Source organism: Poeciliopsis prolifica, unplaced genomic scaffold, assembly GCF_027474105.1.
Source record: "Poeciliopsis prolifica strain line A6 unplaced genomic scaffold, Auburn_PproV2 SCAFFOLD119, whole genome shotgun sequence".
NCBI lineage: Eukaryota > Metazoa > Chordata > Actinopteri > Cyprinodontiformes > Poeciliidae > Poeciliopsis > Poeciliopsis prolifica.
The window spans coordinates 34,692-54,528 of NW_026562494.1; the positions used below are offsets into that span (position 1 = coordinate 34,692).

General features: G+C 38.4%; 1 long non-coding RNA gene and 1 pseudogene across 1 annotated transcript; both read right to left on the minus strand.

Moving 5' to 3' along the window:
- Nucleotides 1-694: 694 nt before the first annotated feature.
- Nucleotides 695-8,575, minus strand: LOC129354833 (uncharacterized). Its single transcript, XR_008605199.1, has 3 exons — nt 8,528-8,575; nt 1,577-1,673; nt 695-1,216 (listed from the first exon to the last, which is right to left on the minus strand). It is a non-coding gene; the product is annotated as an uncharacterized LOC129354833 (long non-coding RNA).
- Nucleotides 8,576-11,540: 2,965 nt separating this feature from the next.
- Nucleotides 11,541-18,338, minus strand: LOC129354849 (kinesin heavy chain-like; annotated as a pseudogene).
- Between the last annotated feature and the right edge of the window lie 1,499 nt (nt 18,339-19,837).

Below are 19,837 nucleotides of genomic sequence, written 5' to 3' on the forward strand. Positions count from 1 at the left end.
CTGTGGTGAAAAATTTTGAAATCAGGAACTATTAGAAGAGATCAGATTTATTTATCATTTATAGTTTAATCAAAACCAGTAGAGGTTGTAATAGCAGCTTTAATGAACTTTGTCTCTCACCTGGACCAAAGGAGGCAGAGGACAAACCCAGCTGGTTGGACAGAGTTGGATCCATGTGAAGATGTTTGATCATCAACCTGCAGGCTCTCTGTCCTTTCTTTCTCACAGCATCTATGGTGTCGCGGGCCTTGTCTGCTCTGGTTCGGTTCATCTGCAGTATACCCTCATCCTCCAAATCACCAAACCCTCATCTGATAGAAGCTCATCAAGGAGCCGTTTCAGGATTTCCTCAGAAACTTTCTTCACAAACTCAGAGCGAACCTTGAAAAGTTTTTTTCTCTGCAGGCAGAAACAGAAACAGGATTAATTTACATCTGAGAGACAAACCTGATGAAGATCAACTCTTCCTGTTGCTCCATCCAGAGATTCTCCTCAGAGTCTGTTGATCAGCTCCTCAGGTCTGAACCTGCTGTTGTGTTTCTGCCTCATATCTGAGAGACGACACTGATTCTGTCTACATGAGAACAAATGAAGCTTCTGTTCATCATTTGTTTCCTCACTGCAGGAAGAACAATAAAACAAACACCTTCTAAATATAGAGCTGAACTATTTCAGGAAACAGGAAACTCTGATGTTATTGATGAAAATATCGACTGATTAACATTTTCATCATTTTTCTGTCTTTTACTTTCAACAAGTTTTTAATCTCCATCTCTAAGCTTCAGCATCTCTGTCACCAAATGTTGGGATAATAGAAACAGCAAGTCTTTGATAATAAATTAGTAATAAATGATGTGATTACTGGATAAATTAATTAGTGTATATAGTAAATATTCCTGAAGATGTTCTTCACTTTGGTTCCTTTTAGTTCTGTTTCCATCTGAGTTCAGTTTTTATCTTCAGGTTTCACAGAAACTCAGTTTCCAGCAGATCTTCACTGAACAGGAAGCATGAAAACAATAAATACTCTGAGGCTGAGGTTCATCACATGGCAGCAACACGGGCTGTGATTGGTCCGTTTGTTCCTTCATGATGGTTCATTTCTGCTTCTGATCACTTACCAAAATCCACTTCCTGCTGGACTTCCTGCTGGACTTCCTGCTGGACTTCCTGCTGGACTTCCTGCTGGACTTCCTGCTGCTGCGCCATCTTTTATCTGGAAAAATGAAGGATTTATTATGTTTCAGACTTTATCTCATAAATAATCTACTGTGATTTAAATGATAAACTAGATGGAAAAATACCAGATTAGAGATAAAAATATTCATTTAAATCACACAATAACACACCACTGAAAAACACAATTTCTTTAATCCTTAAAACTAAAATTTGTCTTTTTGAAACTGACTTGATTCTTCCAGAACATCTGAAATCAACACTATTGAACCAAATGTTTGTATTTAAGGATGGAAAGCGACTGTGAGTCATTCTAGGATCAGATTTCCTTCAGACTGAAATGAAAACATCTTTAAATCCTGTTTGTTGCCATTGAACAGTAATGTGTTGCTGCCATCACCAGCTGATTAAATGTCCTCCAGAAATGCGTCTGGCCTCCTGCTCAGGCGTTTAGTTTTCAGGTGACCAGTTGTCCTCACCGTCTCTGCCGTCTTCCTCTGAGTGATGATGAGAAGCAGCAGAAATAAAGACACAGAGGGATGAGAGGGACGAATCTGGACTGACAGAGTTTCATCCTGTTGAAACAAACCAAGTTCTGACTGGTTCTGCTGAAGCTGCTGACTGGGACCAAAACTGGAGAACTTAGTGGAATTAAAACCTCTACAACCCTAAAGGCGACCCAATCAAACGACTCACTGTACATATTTGAAACTTGCTACACAAAGCCTTCAACACAGGAAATAAACTATTGGAGGGAGGGTCAAAGGTCATTTTGACATGTCACATGATGAATTTAGTCCAAGGAATTTAGAGTATTGGCTTCTTACAGCAGGTATTGTTGTTGCGCAACCTCGGCCCCCCTCCTTCACTCTCTCTCTCTCAGTCACTACTTCCTCTTCAGAGAGGGGAGATGTGCTACCAGCTCTCTGTCTAACAGGTGAATTGAGTTTCCTAAATCTGTCCAGAACTGAAGTAAACTCTGTTTTAGCTGCATCCAGAAAGGATTCGCCTGGTTACTGACGGCCTCCATCCAGATGTCTCGTCCTCTTCCCCCTGTGAATCAGCCAGACTGAGCAGCAACTGGTTCCACAGAGCACATCTGTTAACGGTCGCTCCTTCTCTTTGTTACAACTTGCACTTGTTATGAATCAGGTGGTTTAGTGACTCTGACGAGTCCCAAGGATGTTGTTTTAGATTTGGGCTAAAGCAACCCTATAAAACATGACCTAGTTTTCTTCCCCAGAATCAAACATCACAGCTATTTTCTACCATCAAAGAACTTTGAGGTGACTCATTAATTGAATGTCCACATCTTTTACATTTTCTTTAGGCTAAATATTTTATTAGTAAAGCACTTTGCAAGAGTCAGTACAGCTTAATTCAGTAGCAGAAATAATCAAATAAGTAAAATCAATCATCTAGTTTGTCTTTCCCTAACGCTGATACTAAGAACTAAAAAGGGAATCTGTTGTGGACAGGCGTAGAGGGGATCACGTGATGTCGTTAGTGATTATAGATCAGCTGTTGCTCACCTGGGTGAAGTAGTGAGTGGGTGATGGAGGAAGGTTTACTTTTTGCTGACCGCTTCAATTTAGCACATTTTGTCTTTATTCACTGTTTTTTCTACGGATCCGTTTTTTTTTTTTTTTTAACTTTATTTTTATTTATTTTTAACAACACATGTCCACAGTTGCATTCGTCTGTCTCTTACTGACATTTATCTTCTGCATTATAACTTGACAAAAGATGAGACATCAAATGATCTAACATAGGCAATAAGGAATACATACCAGTACAAACATCACACAAGAAAACAAATAAAAATAAAAAATAATACAAGACACACAATTAAATCCCCTCTGACATAAGATGGTCCTCACATTCTTAAACACCATGGTATTCTAACTGACCCATGGGTACATAAAGGTACCAACAAGCAATCCTGTAAGGGCGTCATTGAATTAGTAACGGTAAGACCGGGCTCCACCTTATATCAAAAACTGTTTTTTGAAGCCTTAAGGAATATGTGATTCCTTCCATCAGATAAATGTCCCAGATTTTTTGTATCCATGTGTTATATGTAGGAGGCCCTGGTTTCAGCCACCTGATAGTTATACATTTCAAGGCTGCTGTGAGCAAGATACTTAGAAGATATCTATCACCCTTCCTGTCCATTCCATCGGGTATTACTCCCAGAACTGCCACCAAGGGAGTTTTTGGAACATTTCTCCTGAAAATAACACTGAGAGCTTCAAAAGTGTCCTTCCAGAAATCACTTAGTTTAGGACAAGACCAGAAGCTACGGATCCGTTTTTATGCTGTGTGGACACTGACGCTTTGGATATTGGCAAAATAAATCAACTTAAATGCAACTTGGATTGCGTTTTTGATCAGCTGGCGCGTCAACAAAGATTCCCTATTCAGCCGCTCAGCGACCCTGGTTTGACAGTCGCTGATAGAACCTCTGAGAGAGATGGACGATCACACAAAGTGACCTCTCAGGTTCTGGTTCCCCAGAACCAGAACCAACAGAGGAGAAGCAGCTTCAGCATCTATGCACCACAAATCTGGAACAAACTTCCAGAAAACTGTAAAAACAGCTGAAACCCTGACATCCTTTAAATCTCAACTAAAAACTCACCTGTTTAGAATTGAATTTGAAATGTAATCAATACTCACTGATTATTGGCTGAAAGTGCTGCAAGTGTATCCAATACTGACTGCATTGTCTGCATAAAGTAGGTTCATGTTTATTAACAGAGATTTTGAAGGGCCCAGTAGATCAAAGTCCATTGGCTGAGTTAAATATTATAAATGTTTTATTTGCATGTTATGGCATTGACTTAATGTAGTTTTTGATATTGATTCTATGTTGCATCACTTTGTGTTTTTTGTGTTTATTATGTCAGGAAAATCTGAGATCATCCCACTTCCCCATGCTGGAGATTTCAGTTAATAGTAATGTTATGTTCTTTGGGCACTCTCTAATTATTTTTATTTTCTTAAATAATTTTGTATTGATTTAAGTTGAGTGGTTTGTGTTTAATATATTTTAGGGTAGTGATTCTTTTTGTAATTAGTTTGGCTTTAATTGGTGGGCGAGGACGGCCTATATATAGGCTGGGTTGTAATGGTTGCCGCCCAGCCGCTCTCTCTCTCTCTCGCTCATCCACCTCCATCTCCACCTCCAAGAGGAATGCGCCGGAGGAGGCTCCTCCAACTTTGTCGGCCTTTGGACCCTTGTGATGCCTCCTGCCTGCCATGGGGATTTTTTTGGTTGTTTTTTGGTCTGTTTTGGCCTGTGAGTCCGGTTGTCCTGTTTTCGGTCATTTTGTGTTAATAGCTTATATATTTTTTTCCCTATTTTCTTTAGTCTGGTACTAGCAGGGGCTTCGGCGGCCTGTATAGGGTTGGCCCCCTGCTGTACCTTTTGTTTCTTTGGACCGGCTCACCAGGTCCACCTTTCTGTTGAACTTTTTTCTCTTACTTTTTTGTTACGTTTTGGACACGGGAAGAGGGGTTCTTTCCTTCCTTTACAGAAAAAAACAAGTAGAAAAGGACAAGGAAGTCTAAAAGAAAATAAAAAAAATGAATAAAGGAATATTTTTCTTGGAATCCTTTTGTCTACGTGTCCTTTTAAATATGGCGTCCTGGCGGACGTAACAAGTAACAACAAATAAAGTTACCTTTAAAAATCAGTCACACAAGCGACATCTGGACCCAACAGTAGAGCCAGACTGCAATAAAATAAATCTGGTTGTGTGTGTTGTTTTTGTCTCCTGCAAACTTTGCTTTAATTATAATTATCTTTTTTATCTAATCTTAAGAAATCATAGAGAGAGATGAGACAGGAAGAGCAGGTTTCCTGGAAACTGAGGAAGGAAGTTTCCAGCCTGCAGATTTATAAAAAATCTGAGATTATTCCTTATTAAAAAGCATAAAAGTTTGAAAGGATGAAATCTAAACATTTTGAGTAATTAGATAAGATTTAAAGTAAAGTACTTATATTAATATTGTTTACTTATAACAATACTTACTGACACTTGTGGAAAAACGTACAAAGTAAGACAAGTAACTGTAACTTTGGTATTAAATAATTACAATAATAGATTATTCTTGGTTTCTTTTCAGAACATGTATAATAACCACATTATAATTATAATAAGAGTAATAAGTTGTGATTATCATAAAATTATAAATTAATGCTAAATTAAAGGAACTAAAAGGATTATAACATTGAACTTGAAATGGTGTAAAATGTGTAACTGCTATTAAAGATCACTGATGATGTGTTGGAGGTAGATAGAAGGTGAAAGGTCAAGGTCAAAGAGGACTAACAGGAGAGCAGAGATGACCAACGCCTCATTTGAAGATAGATGATTGAACAACTTAAACGTCTCAGAGACATGGGAGCATCGTTGAGCAACCCTGAGACATTAGCCAAGACATCAGGACAAAATGTCTCCAAGACAGTGATGGATATGAGGTCATCTGTCCATCAGCCAATGAAACAAGCACAGCAACAGTGTTAGCCAATGCTAATGCACCAAAATGGTGGATAAACCAATAAAGGGTGAGAGCAAAAAGAGGAACCTTTGGTTGGATCAGGGTTGCTCAACTTATTACTCTTGTATTATAATGTGAGTTATTACAGAAGTTACAGTTACTTGTCTTACTTGTACGTTTTTCCACAAGTGTCAGTAAGTATTGTTATAAGTAAACCAATATTAATATAAGTACTTTACTCTAAATCTTATCTAATTACTCAAAATGTTTACATTTCATCCTTTCAAACTTTTATGCTTTTTAATAAGGAATAATCTCAGATATTTTTATAAATCTGCAGGCTGGAAACTTCCTTCCTCAGTTTCCAGGAAACCTGCTCTTCCTGTCTCATCTCTCTCTATGATTTCTTATGATTAGATAAAAAAGATAATTATAATTAAAACAACACACACAACCAGATTTATTTTATTGCAGTCTGGGTCTACTGTTGGGTCTAGATGTCACTTGTGTGACTGATTTTAAAGGTAACTTTATTTATTGTTACTGTTAAATTAAACTCTCCAGCATGGGGAAGTGGGATGATCTCAGATTTTCTTGACAGTATTCTTGTAAACCTTGGAGAATTAAAAGTTATCAAAATTGAATGTTTTGATCCAGGCCTCAAACTTTGATGTTTCACCAATAAAATTATGTCAGAGTCAAACAGTTTGACTTTAACTTGATTGTGCAGGAGGAATTAAGACTTCAGGTTGTTTTTCCCCATAAACAGAGACGTAGACCAGAACTCATTTCTTCAGAGGAACCAACTTCACACGGATCTGAATGATTGGTAGAAGAAAAGAGCAAGAACTGAAGCTCTGCATATCTGAATCCTGAGACAAGATCAGACATGCAGGTAATCAACGTCTTCAGTTTCTCACTCTGGAGAATCACAGATGGATTAAAGTGAGATGCTGAAACCTGCTGAGGCTTGAAATATTCCTCCACTCCTCAGTGGAACAAGAAGAGCTTCATAAAAACAGAAAACAAACCGTCTCTGGAGTCTGACAATAATGAGAGGATTAATATGTGAACATCTGCTGTACAGAGATGATAGATGATTGTAATAAGATCAATATTCATTCAACAAACACCATCATGTAATCTGAGATTATTTGGTTTGGTTGGGACAGATTGAGATTCCTGATAATTAGTTTCATCTCTCAGGATGATTCATCTCAGAACACAAACATTCAAAGTCAATGATTCTCATGTTTAGGTTCTGATTATAATCACTTAAATAAGTTTCAACAAACTGCTTCTGTAAACTCTGAGTTAACTTAGCCTGAAACTGAGATCCTGGTTCTAAAACTTTTTACCTAAAGATCAACAAACTGCACTAATCAACAACCACAGGAAGTGGATTTGTGATGTCACCAGGTTCAGATGTCATTAGACTGTTGTTCCTCTGGAGGGCGCTGTTGATTCTTTACAGCTTGATCAGCTTTCAACTGAACCACCTGCAGCCTGGACTGAAATGATTGATCAATAATTTGGTGAAAATCTGAAAACTGTTCATCAGATTTTATCTAATTAAGCAACAACTTAAATAATATCATTAATATTAAACTTTGTTTTGGTTTCACATGAATATCAGGAAACTGGGAAATGAAAATATGATGATGTTTAAAGGGTGTAAAAACTTTCAGATGGTTTTGGATTTAAAGTCAGACTTTAATCTCAGTTTCTGCTTTAAAAGTTTAGATAAATTATCCAATCTTATTAAAGCAACTATAAAACTTTTATTGTGATTGTTTCACTGATAAACAGTGAATGATCTCCTGATCTTATGATTCCTGACTCACCTCAGGCTCCGCCCCTTCTCACTACTGGACAATAAAAAACTGTGGAAAGATGTTGATCGTGTTGGAGTCACTCTAGGTGGCGCCGTTTTGTCTCTTTCACAATCAAGTTTGCTACATTTTTACAGAGAAGGGAAACAACTGAACCACTAGGGTCAAAGGTCAAAATCCTGCCACCAGACTCAGTTTATTTATATAAAATATAAAAATCCAAACATTTAACAATGAATCAAAAACAGAGTAAAAAAAAACTCTAAAGATTCACAGATAGCCGAACTTCTGTAAATTTCTCTCATTCACCAAAATTTAAAACAATTTAAAACTTTGTTAAAAACAACAAAATTATTTAATATCACTGTCATTGAAGTATGAAGTGACTGAAATATAAAATACACAACAGGTTTCCTTTTAAGTGTTAGCAGTGATATAGATTATTAGAAATCGCTGTGATTCAACCAATAGTTTAGCAGATTTGTGATTTAATATTAATCAATCATTTAAAAATCAAAATGAGAGAAAATGAATGACGATCAGAGTGGAGGACAGTTTTCTTCTGCTTAAACCTCTGAGCTCTCCAGGACAAATCTGACATTTTTTATTTGTTTTACATTAAAAAACAACAAACAAGACATTTGATCCAAAATGGCCGACTTCCTGCTGGGAGTGTAAACGGGTCCAATAGTCATTTTTCTCAGTTCTGATGGTTTGATGTTTTAACTCAGTTCAGGTCTAAATAACAGCAGTGGATGTTTTTAATACTCTAGGGGGCGCTGTGTTGATATTTCACCATAATCACTTCTTACTGATCAATAATTGATTGAATGTGATCAGCTGTCCTCTGGCTCCTCTCTGATCAATAAATTATTGACTTCATATCGAAATATTTTCATCCACCAACCAGGAACCAGATATCTCAGCTGAACCAGAACCAAACCAGAACCAGCAGCTCAGAGAGAGAAACCAGTCAGGACTGGAAACCAGAAGATTGTGGAGTTAAAACTCACCTGATCAGATCTTTGCTTCTCCTTCTGTTCACACAAACCCAGTGGGAGCAACTGGAGAACCGCACCCGATTCTCCAGAACTTTAATGGGACCACCTGAGGCTCCGCCCCCTGACAGCAGAGGTGTGTTCACCTGTTGAATAACAAGAAACCAGGAAATAAATGTTAAACAACAAGTTCACGTTTCAGTTTAAAGCTTCTTTAAGTTTGAAACATATTCAGGATTTTAATCAATATTTTATTAAATTAATGGAGATTTTCAGATTCATCTATAAAGAAATTTAACAAATAAAAGTAATAATAGTTGCTGCTTGTTATGATCTGAGCCAACAGAACCAAGAACCTTGAAATGTTGATGTTTCTCCATCTGACATGTTCATATTAAATACAGATTTTATTCATTTATTTAATCTTGTTTAATGTTGATATGAAGGAAACTTTCCATGATGATTCTCACCTGATCCTCCTTCACTGCTGAACATAAACTTCTTTAATCTTTGTCTCTTTTAGCCTGGAGGCTTTAAGTTGTTCAAATAGTTTGTCTCAAACGTTTCCAACGAAAATTAAAACCTCCTGAACAGGTTTTAAGTTGCTGCAGCCGTTCACTGGAAGATGTTTATGAGTTTCTGTCTCTGCTGTGCAGGAATGTTTCCTCCTTCCTCAGTTTGCTCATTTAGTTTTAAAATAATTTTCTTTCTATTGGTGCCTGGTTCTGGTTCTGGTTCTGATCAGGACAGATTGATGGTTTTCCAGCCTGTTGGCTCTGCAGCCTCCAGTTCTTCATGAACAACATTTAAAAATGAACATTACTGTGTAAAAGTTTTAAAGACGTCAGTTTGTTTTGTTTTCTTTCCCTCCAAAGATTCAATTTTGGTGTAAAAACGTCTTTTGACTGTGATCAGCTTTACAGGAACATTATTATCTCCTCTGCATCTCCACTGTATTGATCCAGATATTAATCAATGATCTGGGCAGAAGAAAAAGACCCAGAAAGGAGGAAATAGTTTTTATCATCCAGTAACTTGTGGATGTTTGTTGTTAAAGTTTCAGTCAGTCGGATCCATCCAGTCGTCTTTCACTACATGACCGACTTCAGTTCCTGATCCTGTTTAAAATAGTTTTTGTTTACTTTTAGAAATAAAAAAAACAAACATTTCAGAATAACTCAAACCCTGGCAGGAAGGTCAAAGGTCACCATAGACATTAATTAGCATTAGCATTAGCTAACATCATTCAACTGCTACACATTTAATTATCTTTTTAGCTCTGATGCTAAATTTTGGCCAGAAAGTTCATTTAAAAGTCAAATAATAATAATAATAATAATAATAATAATAATAAATAAAGAATCTGAAACATAGTCCACAACATTTTTTAAAGTTTAACATTTTCCTAAATGGCAAAGATTTCACAACTTTTTCAGTTTCTAATCTTTTTATTTTTCATTTTATCTTTGGTCTTTCCATGATGATTCTCACCTGATCCTCCTTCACTACTGAACATAAACTTCTTTAATCTTTGGCCTCTCTTAGATGGAGGCTTTAAGTTGTTCAACTAGTTTGTCTCAAACGTTTCCAACGAAAATTAAAAACCTGCAGAGTACAAACAGGTTTTAACTTGCTGCAGCCGTTCACTGGAAGATGTTTACCAGTTTCTGTCTCTGCTGTGCAGGAATGTTTCCTCGTTGCCAACATGCCTGAAAAAAAAAGGTTCAACCTCCAAACATTAAGATCCGTCCAGCAGGAACCTTTTCTGATGTGTCATAAATGGAAGGTGAAGGTTTCAGATCAATGTTAATCAAACTAGTAAATATCATTTAACACAAAATTCCTGATGCAGGAATTTCCTGGGAACACTTCAGGGTGGGGTCATAAGGTCGTCCATCAGCGGCCCGCTGCGTTTTTGGTTAAAATATTACAAAGTTTTGAGTGTCATAATTCAGAGGAGGGTTGTGAAGCCCTCCTCTGATTGTTTTACTGATAAAAAGTGAATAATCTGTTTCTCCTGATCTTATTGTTCCTGACTCACCTCAGGCTCCGCCCTTCTCACTACAGTACAACAGTATCAGCCCGGCAGGCTGATGAAGCAGAGGAAACCCTGACTTCTAGTTCTAGTTGGTCTCTTGCTGCTCTTGTTCTGGTCCCCTCACTGGGAGCCAGTGACTAATAACTTCAGCAAAACACATGAGCTTCTTTTCAGTCAATTATTTCTTAATATTGATGAATCATGCAGATTATTTCACTTATAACATTTATATAACATTTACCCAAATTATGAGTGAAACAATCTTCCAATTAAATAAGTAACTAATTCTACTGGCAAATTGAATAAATTATAGGTAAATCTTTATTATTGCAAACCTTCATTCTGTCCACCAGGAGGCAGAAATGAGTAACAGATGTTTATTTAAGACTCATTTAATATCAGATAAAAGCTTTACATTTAATAACATTCTAAAAACAGCAGAAATTCTCAGAAAACATAAAAAAACAACAAAAAGTTAATAAAAATGAGTCATAGGAGACAAGAATATGATTAAAACCAGCAGAATAACAATTAAATGATCATAATGTCCATCATATTAATGTTAACCTAAATATCTATTTTCATTTGATTTTATCTCTGATTTGACTAAATGTGTTTAAATTGTCCTTCTTGTGTTTCCATCCAGTTCAAACTGACTTCAGGTTCTTCAGACTTCACACAGTCAGACATTAGAAGCAGAAACTATTGAGCAGGTTTCCTCTGTTTCTCATCCTCATACAAATATTTACACAACAGTGAAACTTCTCGGCATAGAATGCTAATTAATGAGTGGAATTATTGATTTCCCTTTAAACTAATCAAAACTATTGATCACATTGATGAGCTCTAAATAAAAAACTGTCATATTTCAGAATTTTAAAGCTCCAAATCTGGTGGGAAAAGCCTTAAATTCCAGATGTTGAGGAGCCGTCGGGTCCAATCAGAGTAAAACTTGGTGCTGATCTGCAGGATTCTTCAGAACCGACCCGGTTAGCGGGCCGGAAGCGGCTGCATCTGCAGGGAGTCGTAGGTGTCTCTGGTGACCGAGCTCAGACCCTGAAAGCAGCCCATCATTAATCAATCAGCTGATCAGAGCAGATGTTGGACGGGTCGGTCCGGTCCGGTCCGGTCGGTACTCACCTGGTAAACCTGCTCGTTCTTCCGCTGACGCTGCAAAAACAAGAGTTTTTAATGCAACCGGTTCCAGAACCTGACAGAACCTCATCGTGTTCAGACGCTCACCTCTCTCCTCACAGGAAGCTCTTTATACGTCGGTTCTGATCGTTTCTGCAGGCCCTGAAACCCAAACAGAACCAGTTAGATAAACATCCAGAGGTCACTGCGGTTCTGTTCTGGACGGTTCGTCTGGTACCGTGTAGGTGGAGTCATCCGGCGCTCGGCGGTTCTGAGAGACACAATGAGAAGAAACAAGATGAAGCATCTGAACAGAACCAGAACCTTCAGAACCGGACATCTGGACTCACCCGTCCTCGCTCCGGGTCGGTCATCAGCGGCTCGTAGTGTCGCCCGTCGCTCTGCTGAGAGACTGAACACAAAAACACATGAAGACGAATTCAAGAGAAAATCTGAGCTGCGACACGACGAGACGACGGGACTCACAGCGTAGGTTCCATCGTCTGAGCCCTTCGCTTTGGTTCTGAAGAACTGGAACACAGAAGGTCCAGAATAAGTTCTGAAAACTCACAAACCGTCTGAAAGAACGAATTTATAAAAATATGTTTGTGATGACAGTTTGTTATGAAGCTGATCGACTGTGAAAATATCGACCTGCAGCAAAAACCACCAATCAGAGCCAGGAGGAGGGGCTTAGTGCTGTCAATCATCCTCATGTATTCACTGCTGAATGTGTTAAAGGCAGAAAAATGACTTAATGTTTCAGGAAAACTGTTTATTGTTTTCCTTTTTCTACCAAACAAACAGGTTTTAATCTCAACCAGAATTTTATTGAAGGATAGTTTTTGATATTTTATTTCACTTGTTTTATTGATTTTAGATATTTAAAATGTTTTCCAGTTCTAGAGCTAAATGGTCATTAAAATGTAAAGTTTACTGATCTGTCTTCTTGATTATGATAATCTTGGTCTTAAATAATAATGTGTTCCTGGTTTGACCCGTCATGGAAACATGTTCTGCCTGGTTCTGCCTGGTTCTGTTGGGTTTGGACCCACCTTCTCCTTGATGAACATGCCGGTCATGATGAGGCCGTAGAGACCCAGAAACCCGTCCAGGTCTGGCTGCAGCTGCTAGAATATGTGTGTGTGTATGTGTGTGTGTGTGTGTGTGTGTGTGTGTGTGTGTGTGTGTGTGTGTGTGGTGTGTGTGTGTGTGTGTGTGTGTGTGTGTGTGTAGAGGGGATGTTGATTTAATGCTTAGGAACATTTTCCATCAGCAACAAACTCAGCAAGATTTAAAGAACAATGGCTACAGAGGAGGAGGAGGAGGAGTCTCTGTGGTTACTAACCAACAGCGGATGAGGAAGAGTGAGGATGGGGACACAATGCAGACTCAGCAGATTGTAACGTTTTCCACGTACCGTTCCTCCAGCGGTTCAGTTCAGCCTCCAGCCTCTGGATGGCGCTCTTCAGGCTCTTGTTCTTCTCCTTCTCGTATTTCTTCTTCCACTCCTCTGCGGTCAGCTCCAGGTTCACACACACCGTGTTCTTGATGGTCTTCGCCCTGAACCAGACAAGATGGCCACCATCAGTCCATCACAACATCTGCACATCAGGAGGGTTCAAATGTATTTGGGACAAAATAACTGAAAGCCAAAAAAATGACATTTTTAACAAATAAATCACAAAAATTGTTGTGATTCTTTTAATATACTCAACAATAAACAAAGCATAAATATTTAAATTTAAAAAGTAAAATTACTCAGAGGGTTTTTTGTAAATTGAAAAAAACTGAAAAAGTATTTATCTACTCTTGCTAATAAAAATAAAATGTCCTGGAAGCTTGAATCCAGCAACTAAAAGCAGATTTTAGTTCATAGATGTGAAGTTTTGTGTAAAAGACAATGAGTGCATGTTCTAGATACCATGACAATAGAAGGGAACCAAAAGCTAGAAACAGATGATCACTGTGTGATGCATCTAACATGATTTTCATTTAAAAGTTGTAGTTTTGTCCTGATTTATTTTCTTTTTGTGCTTTGAGTCCCGCACTAAATCAGTCCTCGGGCCGTAAATGGCCGCGTCCCTCACTTTGAACACCTGAGTTAGTTTGCAGAACTGACATCAACTTTCACCTGCACACGACCCAAAGATCTGAAACACTGCAGGCGAACATACATGACATCTGACACGCATGGTGGTGGCAGTATCATGATGTGGAGCTGATTACACTCTCAATTCATTGCAGAGAGAGGACACAATAAAAAAGGGAGCATCACTTTTAAATTCCCCAACTTTACTTCAAATCAACATCTACAGATGGGGTGTCCAAACTGCGGCCTGAGGGCCATTTGAGGCCCCTGAAATGATATTTGTCGGCCTCCAGACAACAAGTCAAGAAGAGCCTCCAGCACAAGCAACAAGAATGCAGCGAATGGTTTCTGGATGGTAAGACAACAACAAACACTTGTCTTTTCCAGCAGCCATTGTATCAAACATACTGAAGCTCAGCTTGGGTTGCTAGGTAACTGTTTGCTAATTTGTGACGTTACATTCTGGAGGTTTTTAGTAAACCAAAGAAAACAACAACAAAATAACATTAACATTTAGTTTTTCGCAGCGTTTGGACTGTTCTTAGAAGCAGCCGAGATCCAAACCTGAATGTGTTTCCTTTAGCTGTCGCTCCAGAGAAGAAGCCAGGAGTACCTCTGTCCAAACATGAGCGTGGACTTGGTCTCGGCCTCGTTGTAGACGGACGGCGAGCAGCAGATGATGATGGTGGTGCGGCAGTTTCCTCCCAGGGAGTCCTGCAGGATCCGGGTCATCTTGCTGTCTCTGTACGGCACGTGGGTTTTCTGGGGGAACCGGGATCAGATCAACCATCTCCAACTCGCTCCATCAGAACCTCAGGGAGAACCAACTCACCGTTCCCTCAGCCAGAGCCGAGATGACGTTCCCCAACGCCGACAGAGATTTGTTGATGCACCGCCCCCTCTGCTCCGGTCTTGCTGACCTGTCAAACAATCGGACTTTATGAATCTCACAGCTCAGCAGAGGAATGCGACCTCATTAATCTCAGACTGACCTTCTCGCTGCCGGCCAGATCCACCAGGTAAAGCTTCCCTGACAGTTTCTTCTCCGTTTCCACGTTTTCCTGCTTGATGTTGATCAGAAAGATGCTGTGGCTGCGAGAGCTGTGCTCATTCATGTCTGCAGCAGAAAACAGAAAAATCATTCATTAAAAAAATATATATCAGTCATAAATCATCTTCTGCTCATTTTATGTAAAGAAAGTCCCTTTTAAATAAGCCAACGCCACATAGGCAATGATGACAGAAGATAAAAAAGTCAATCAAATGTTGTTTTAATCCATTTTCTGCAGCAGTTGCACATATAATCATTTTACCAGATTGTGTTTTTTGGTGAGAAAAACTCAATTTCCCAAAAGATCGTCTGATTTTACTCCATCCAACAACATAATAAAGATATTTAGTAGGAAAAATAAACCCTAACAGGAAATATTTTACCAGCAAAAATATGTTTTTGAACAAGATTTTTGATATCTTTATGGAAATATAATTTTTAACCAAATATTTTTTTGCAAATGCATTTTAAATGCTCTCGGGCTTACTGCACCCTACTGGCCAACAGTAGGTAGTTCAGGGTTATTTTTGTACTTTTTGATGTGAAATTTCATTTTGCCACAGAAAATCCACAGTATAGCAGCTGAAACTGAGAGAAAATGTGTTATTTGTCTAAATGATATCAATAAAGTCATGCAGCAACAAAACACAGATCAAAAATTTCATGATTGCAGAATTAACTTCAGTATAAAACAAAAAATGGTAAATCTGCAGCAGGCACAAAACATGTCTTAGACTTGTTCTACATATTTTCTGTTTTTGTAAAAAGTTATAATTGAATAAATGTGATAAATAAATATGTTTACGTACTTGTCACTGCCACGTGCCGATTGGCCTTTCCCTCGTCGATGACGTCCATCACTTCCTCAGGACTGGACACGAAGCGCTCAGTGCAGCCCTGAAACAGAGAGCAGCCGTTACAGCTGGAACAACATCATTTACAGATAAAAACATCGAAAATATGTTTGTGTCAAACCAGATCTAACCCTCATTGAAGAAGTTGAAACTCGTCTTACTGACCTTCACATAGGGCACTCTGTTCTTGTCTTCATGCAGCGAGGTTCGTCTTCGACACTGAAAGCAAGACAAAGATCTCAAAACTCAGCTGGTGCTAGAATTGAGAAAGATCCTCAGTAAAATGTGGTTTTCTGAAGGTCAGAACGTGGAAGTGGGAGAACAGACTCACCGTCCAGCAGGTCTCTGATTTTACCCAGGTAGATTTCAAAATAAGAAACCTGCAGAGAGAACACACAAATTTAGAGTCTGGTCACTGCTTACTGAGAATTTAAACATTTTGTATTTATTATTACTCTAATCATAAATGTAAGGTCTACTAACCTGGTAGTCACGTACGACAAGGGAATCAGTGACTATAAATCTTTATGATCAATTAGCGTATCAGAAACTAGGTTCATCTCAGGAGGAAAAAGTGAAACAAAGAGTTGAACAAAACACATATTTATTACACATTTTGGCAATAACACGAACAGAACAAAATAGTCAATGTTTTCCTCTAGGAGTCCTAAGTCAAGTCAGTCAAGTTCAGGGTTTCTTTTCCTTTGATTCGGTTTCAGTTCAGTTTTCAGATCTGAATGTCATGTTGTAGCTAACCCTAACCCAATCCCACCCATCTAGTGGAACAGAAGGTTCTTCTTTGGCATCGTAGTGGACACAATGTGAATCTGATCTTGTGGATCCTGGCTCGCTGTTTTTCATGTGTTGTTCCTCAACACAAAAAACCTAACAACCTGCATGTAGCAGAAATATCTTTCACTATAGTGTTATTATGCAACTCTAAGTCACCTCAGTGAAATTTTATCTCCTCTCCGTGTAGATAAAATTATTTGTACTTGTGATAAATAACTTTTGTCTTTTAACTCAACAAACATCACAAAAATAATATTCACTGAATTGATATCAATATCTTATTTTTTAGCACTCTTAAATTCCTTACAGCGAAATAAATTAAATACCTCATCAGTGTCACCATTTCAAAAGAAAAGGTGCAATATTAGCAGAATATTAGCGAGAAACATTTCTAATTCACTTACAAACATCATGTAGAAACATGCATTCTGACCCATAAACAAGTATCGCCGATTGTTTTTTTCCTTTCAACTTTAAACTATAAAATTTCATGACAATCCAACCTTTAATACAAAACAGCAAAACATTAGCTTGTGGCTAATCGATAGCTAACGAGCTAATTGTAGCACAGAACTCACCGGAGATTCGCAGCAAGAAAAAGAAATACATTAAATCTCAAAATCTAATTCTACATTAGATAGATTTAATCTAAAAATTCTTTAATTTTTAGATTAAATCTAAAAAACATCGACATGACGGCACCAGGTCCAGTTGTGTTTCTGCCCTCTGACCTCTTGGCCTCAACCGGCCTGTAGGTAGAGATAGGCCAGGTTCTGGAGCCACAGTGATGCTGATCGATGATACGAACTGGATTCTGATCCGAATCCTGAGACGGATTCAAGCTGCAGCTTCAACATCAGAACCAGATGAAGTTTCTTCTTCACTAAAGAACATTTCAGTTTGAGACTCTGAATGAAGGAACTGATTTCATGAACACAAGAGAGTCAGAGGAAACCGGGTCAGAGAGAACCGGGTCAGAGAGGGAACCGGGTCAGAGAGGGAACCGGGTCAGAGATGGAACCGGGTCAGAGATGGAACCGGGTCAGAGAGGGAACCGGGTCAGAGATGGAACCGGGTCAGAGAGGGAACCGGGTCAGAGATGGAACCGGGTCAGAGAGGGAACCGGGTCAGAGATGAAACCGGGTCAGAGATGGAGCCGGGTCAGAGAGGGAACCGGGTCAGAGATGAAACCGGGTCAGAGATGGAGCCGGGTCAGAGAGGGAACCGGGTCAGAGATTGATTGTTAATGTTATTTAAATACTTTTATGAATTGATAATCATTTCAGTTTGAGATGAGTAAAATTTAATTTGCTGCTTTGAATAACAGTTTATTGTTTCAGAGAGAAAAACAACAGAAGTAAAATGTATTATTTCAAATGAAAGCTAACAGAGGAACTCGTTTCTATGGCTCTTAATGTGAAAGTACTCACCGGAAGTGAATGTAGTTTGTAAACGCTCTAACTTTATCAAGTAGGTGTAATTATCATCTGTGTCCACTAGAGGGCAGAAACCGCCCTGCTCTGATATTAATAGTTCAGTTCGCGGCTCGGCAGCTAAAATATCAACATTATTCTGACTGTTTGCAGGATAATTTAACTTTTCATAAATATTTTCCTACCTTCTGACCGGAAGCTCAGCATCTTATCGCCTAAACCAGAGTTTGTTTCAGCTCTGTTTGAGCTGAAGCTCCAGTTTTAAGAACCACAGCTCCTCTGAAGCCGCTGCTAGTCTGTTAGCATCGTTAGCTCCGCTCAGAGTCTCTGCGGGATGTTTTCGTCTCTGTGGAGATGCTTCTAGTTCACACTGCAGCTCTTCAAACTCACCTCTATATTCAGAGCGGGGTATTTACGCCCTCTGGTGCCCATAGTGGGAACTACAGCCCTGATAATGCTGCATTATTTATGTTTAATATCCATTAATGTGGAGTTTAGAGAAAACTAAAAGACATCCTGAGTCATTATCACAGATTTCTGACTCGTATATTATTCAGACATATTTTGATTCACTGTTTGGAGTTAACTTTGATCTGACGTTATAAAATTTTACATTAAACAAACATCCGGTTTAACAATTTATATGAATAATGTCTGTAGTTATAGTTCACCACCAGAGGGCAGTAAGAACTCAATCATCATCATAAAATTAATACTTTAAACTTTTCATTAGTTTCTAATGACAACAGTTATATTAACTTAATCCTGTGAATAATAATTTATATATTTCATACATGTATGTTATTAGAGATAGAGATTAATTAGAATAATTTAGACACAAAGTGAACAACTACTTATAAAGTAATATTTTATTTACAATAGATGGAAATTTAGTTGAAAAATCCTACATTTTATTGTGTAACAATCCCAGAAATATTAACTGTTGCTAATTTTGAGAATGAAAGTATGAAAAAGCTTCAAATATCAAGAAAAAAACAACCAGCTGACATAAGAACAACTGTTCTTTATTATTTTAAAAACTGTTTAAAATTATAAAATAAAGCTGCTGTATTAAACTCTTTACAAGACGTTTTATTTCTAATCAAAACTGAATAAAATCCTGCAGTGACTCTTATTTAACAACACTAATGTAAGCTGACTTGATCTGACTTTATAACAGTGAAAATTAAAACAAAGAGAAACATCTGGTTGAACAATTTCTATTGATGATGTAAATAATGATAAATCCAGAACGACGGCAGGATGACCGATGGAGAATGTCCTGATATGTGAGGAAAATTAACTCTTTCATCTCATGAACATATAAACTTTTATCCAAGCATCATCAGAGGTGGAGTCGCTCGTCCCGTCTGTCTCAGCGCTGAATTTTCCTGCGTACCTGAACACATCTTCAGTAAAACCAGCCTCACTGAAGCCAGTAGACCAGAGCTACGTTGCAGGAAAACTCTGAGGCTTCTTGCTGGTTTTGGCCTCTAAACTGAGACGCGCTCTCATAAGAAGGAAATGTTGCACTAGGTGCAGGAGATGACCTTTAACCCCTGGTCCCAGGTTTTAGGCGGTGTTGAGGTGAAGAGCGAGGCTCCTGATCTGCTGTGAGTGACGTGACGCTCGGTGGAAGTTCTGCATCCTGTTGCAGCTTCATGTTGGAGACGTGAGGTTTGCTTCTCCTGTCAGGGATTTGATGGGAAACGAGTCACAACATTCAGATGATTTCATCACTTGACGATGCAAACTCTGGTTCCTCAGTGTTGGTCTGTCAGAACGCTGGCTCAGGTTTCTCCTCTAGTTTTTCTTTAAACTTGTTCCACTTTAAATCCACACAAATAAACCACAGAAAGTTATTTTCTCATCTTCTGATGCAAATTTGCATCCATCAACAAAAGCAGGAAAATAAAACTGTTCTCCTTGAA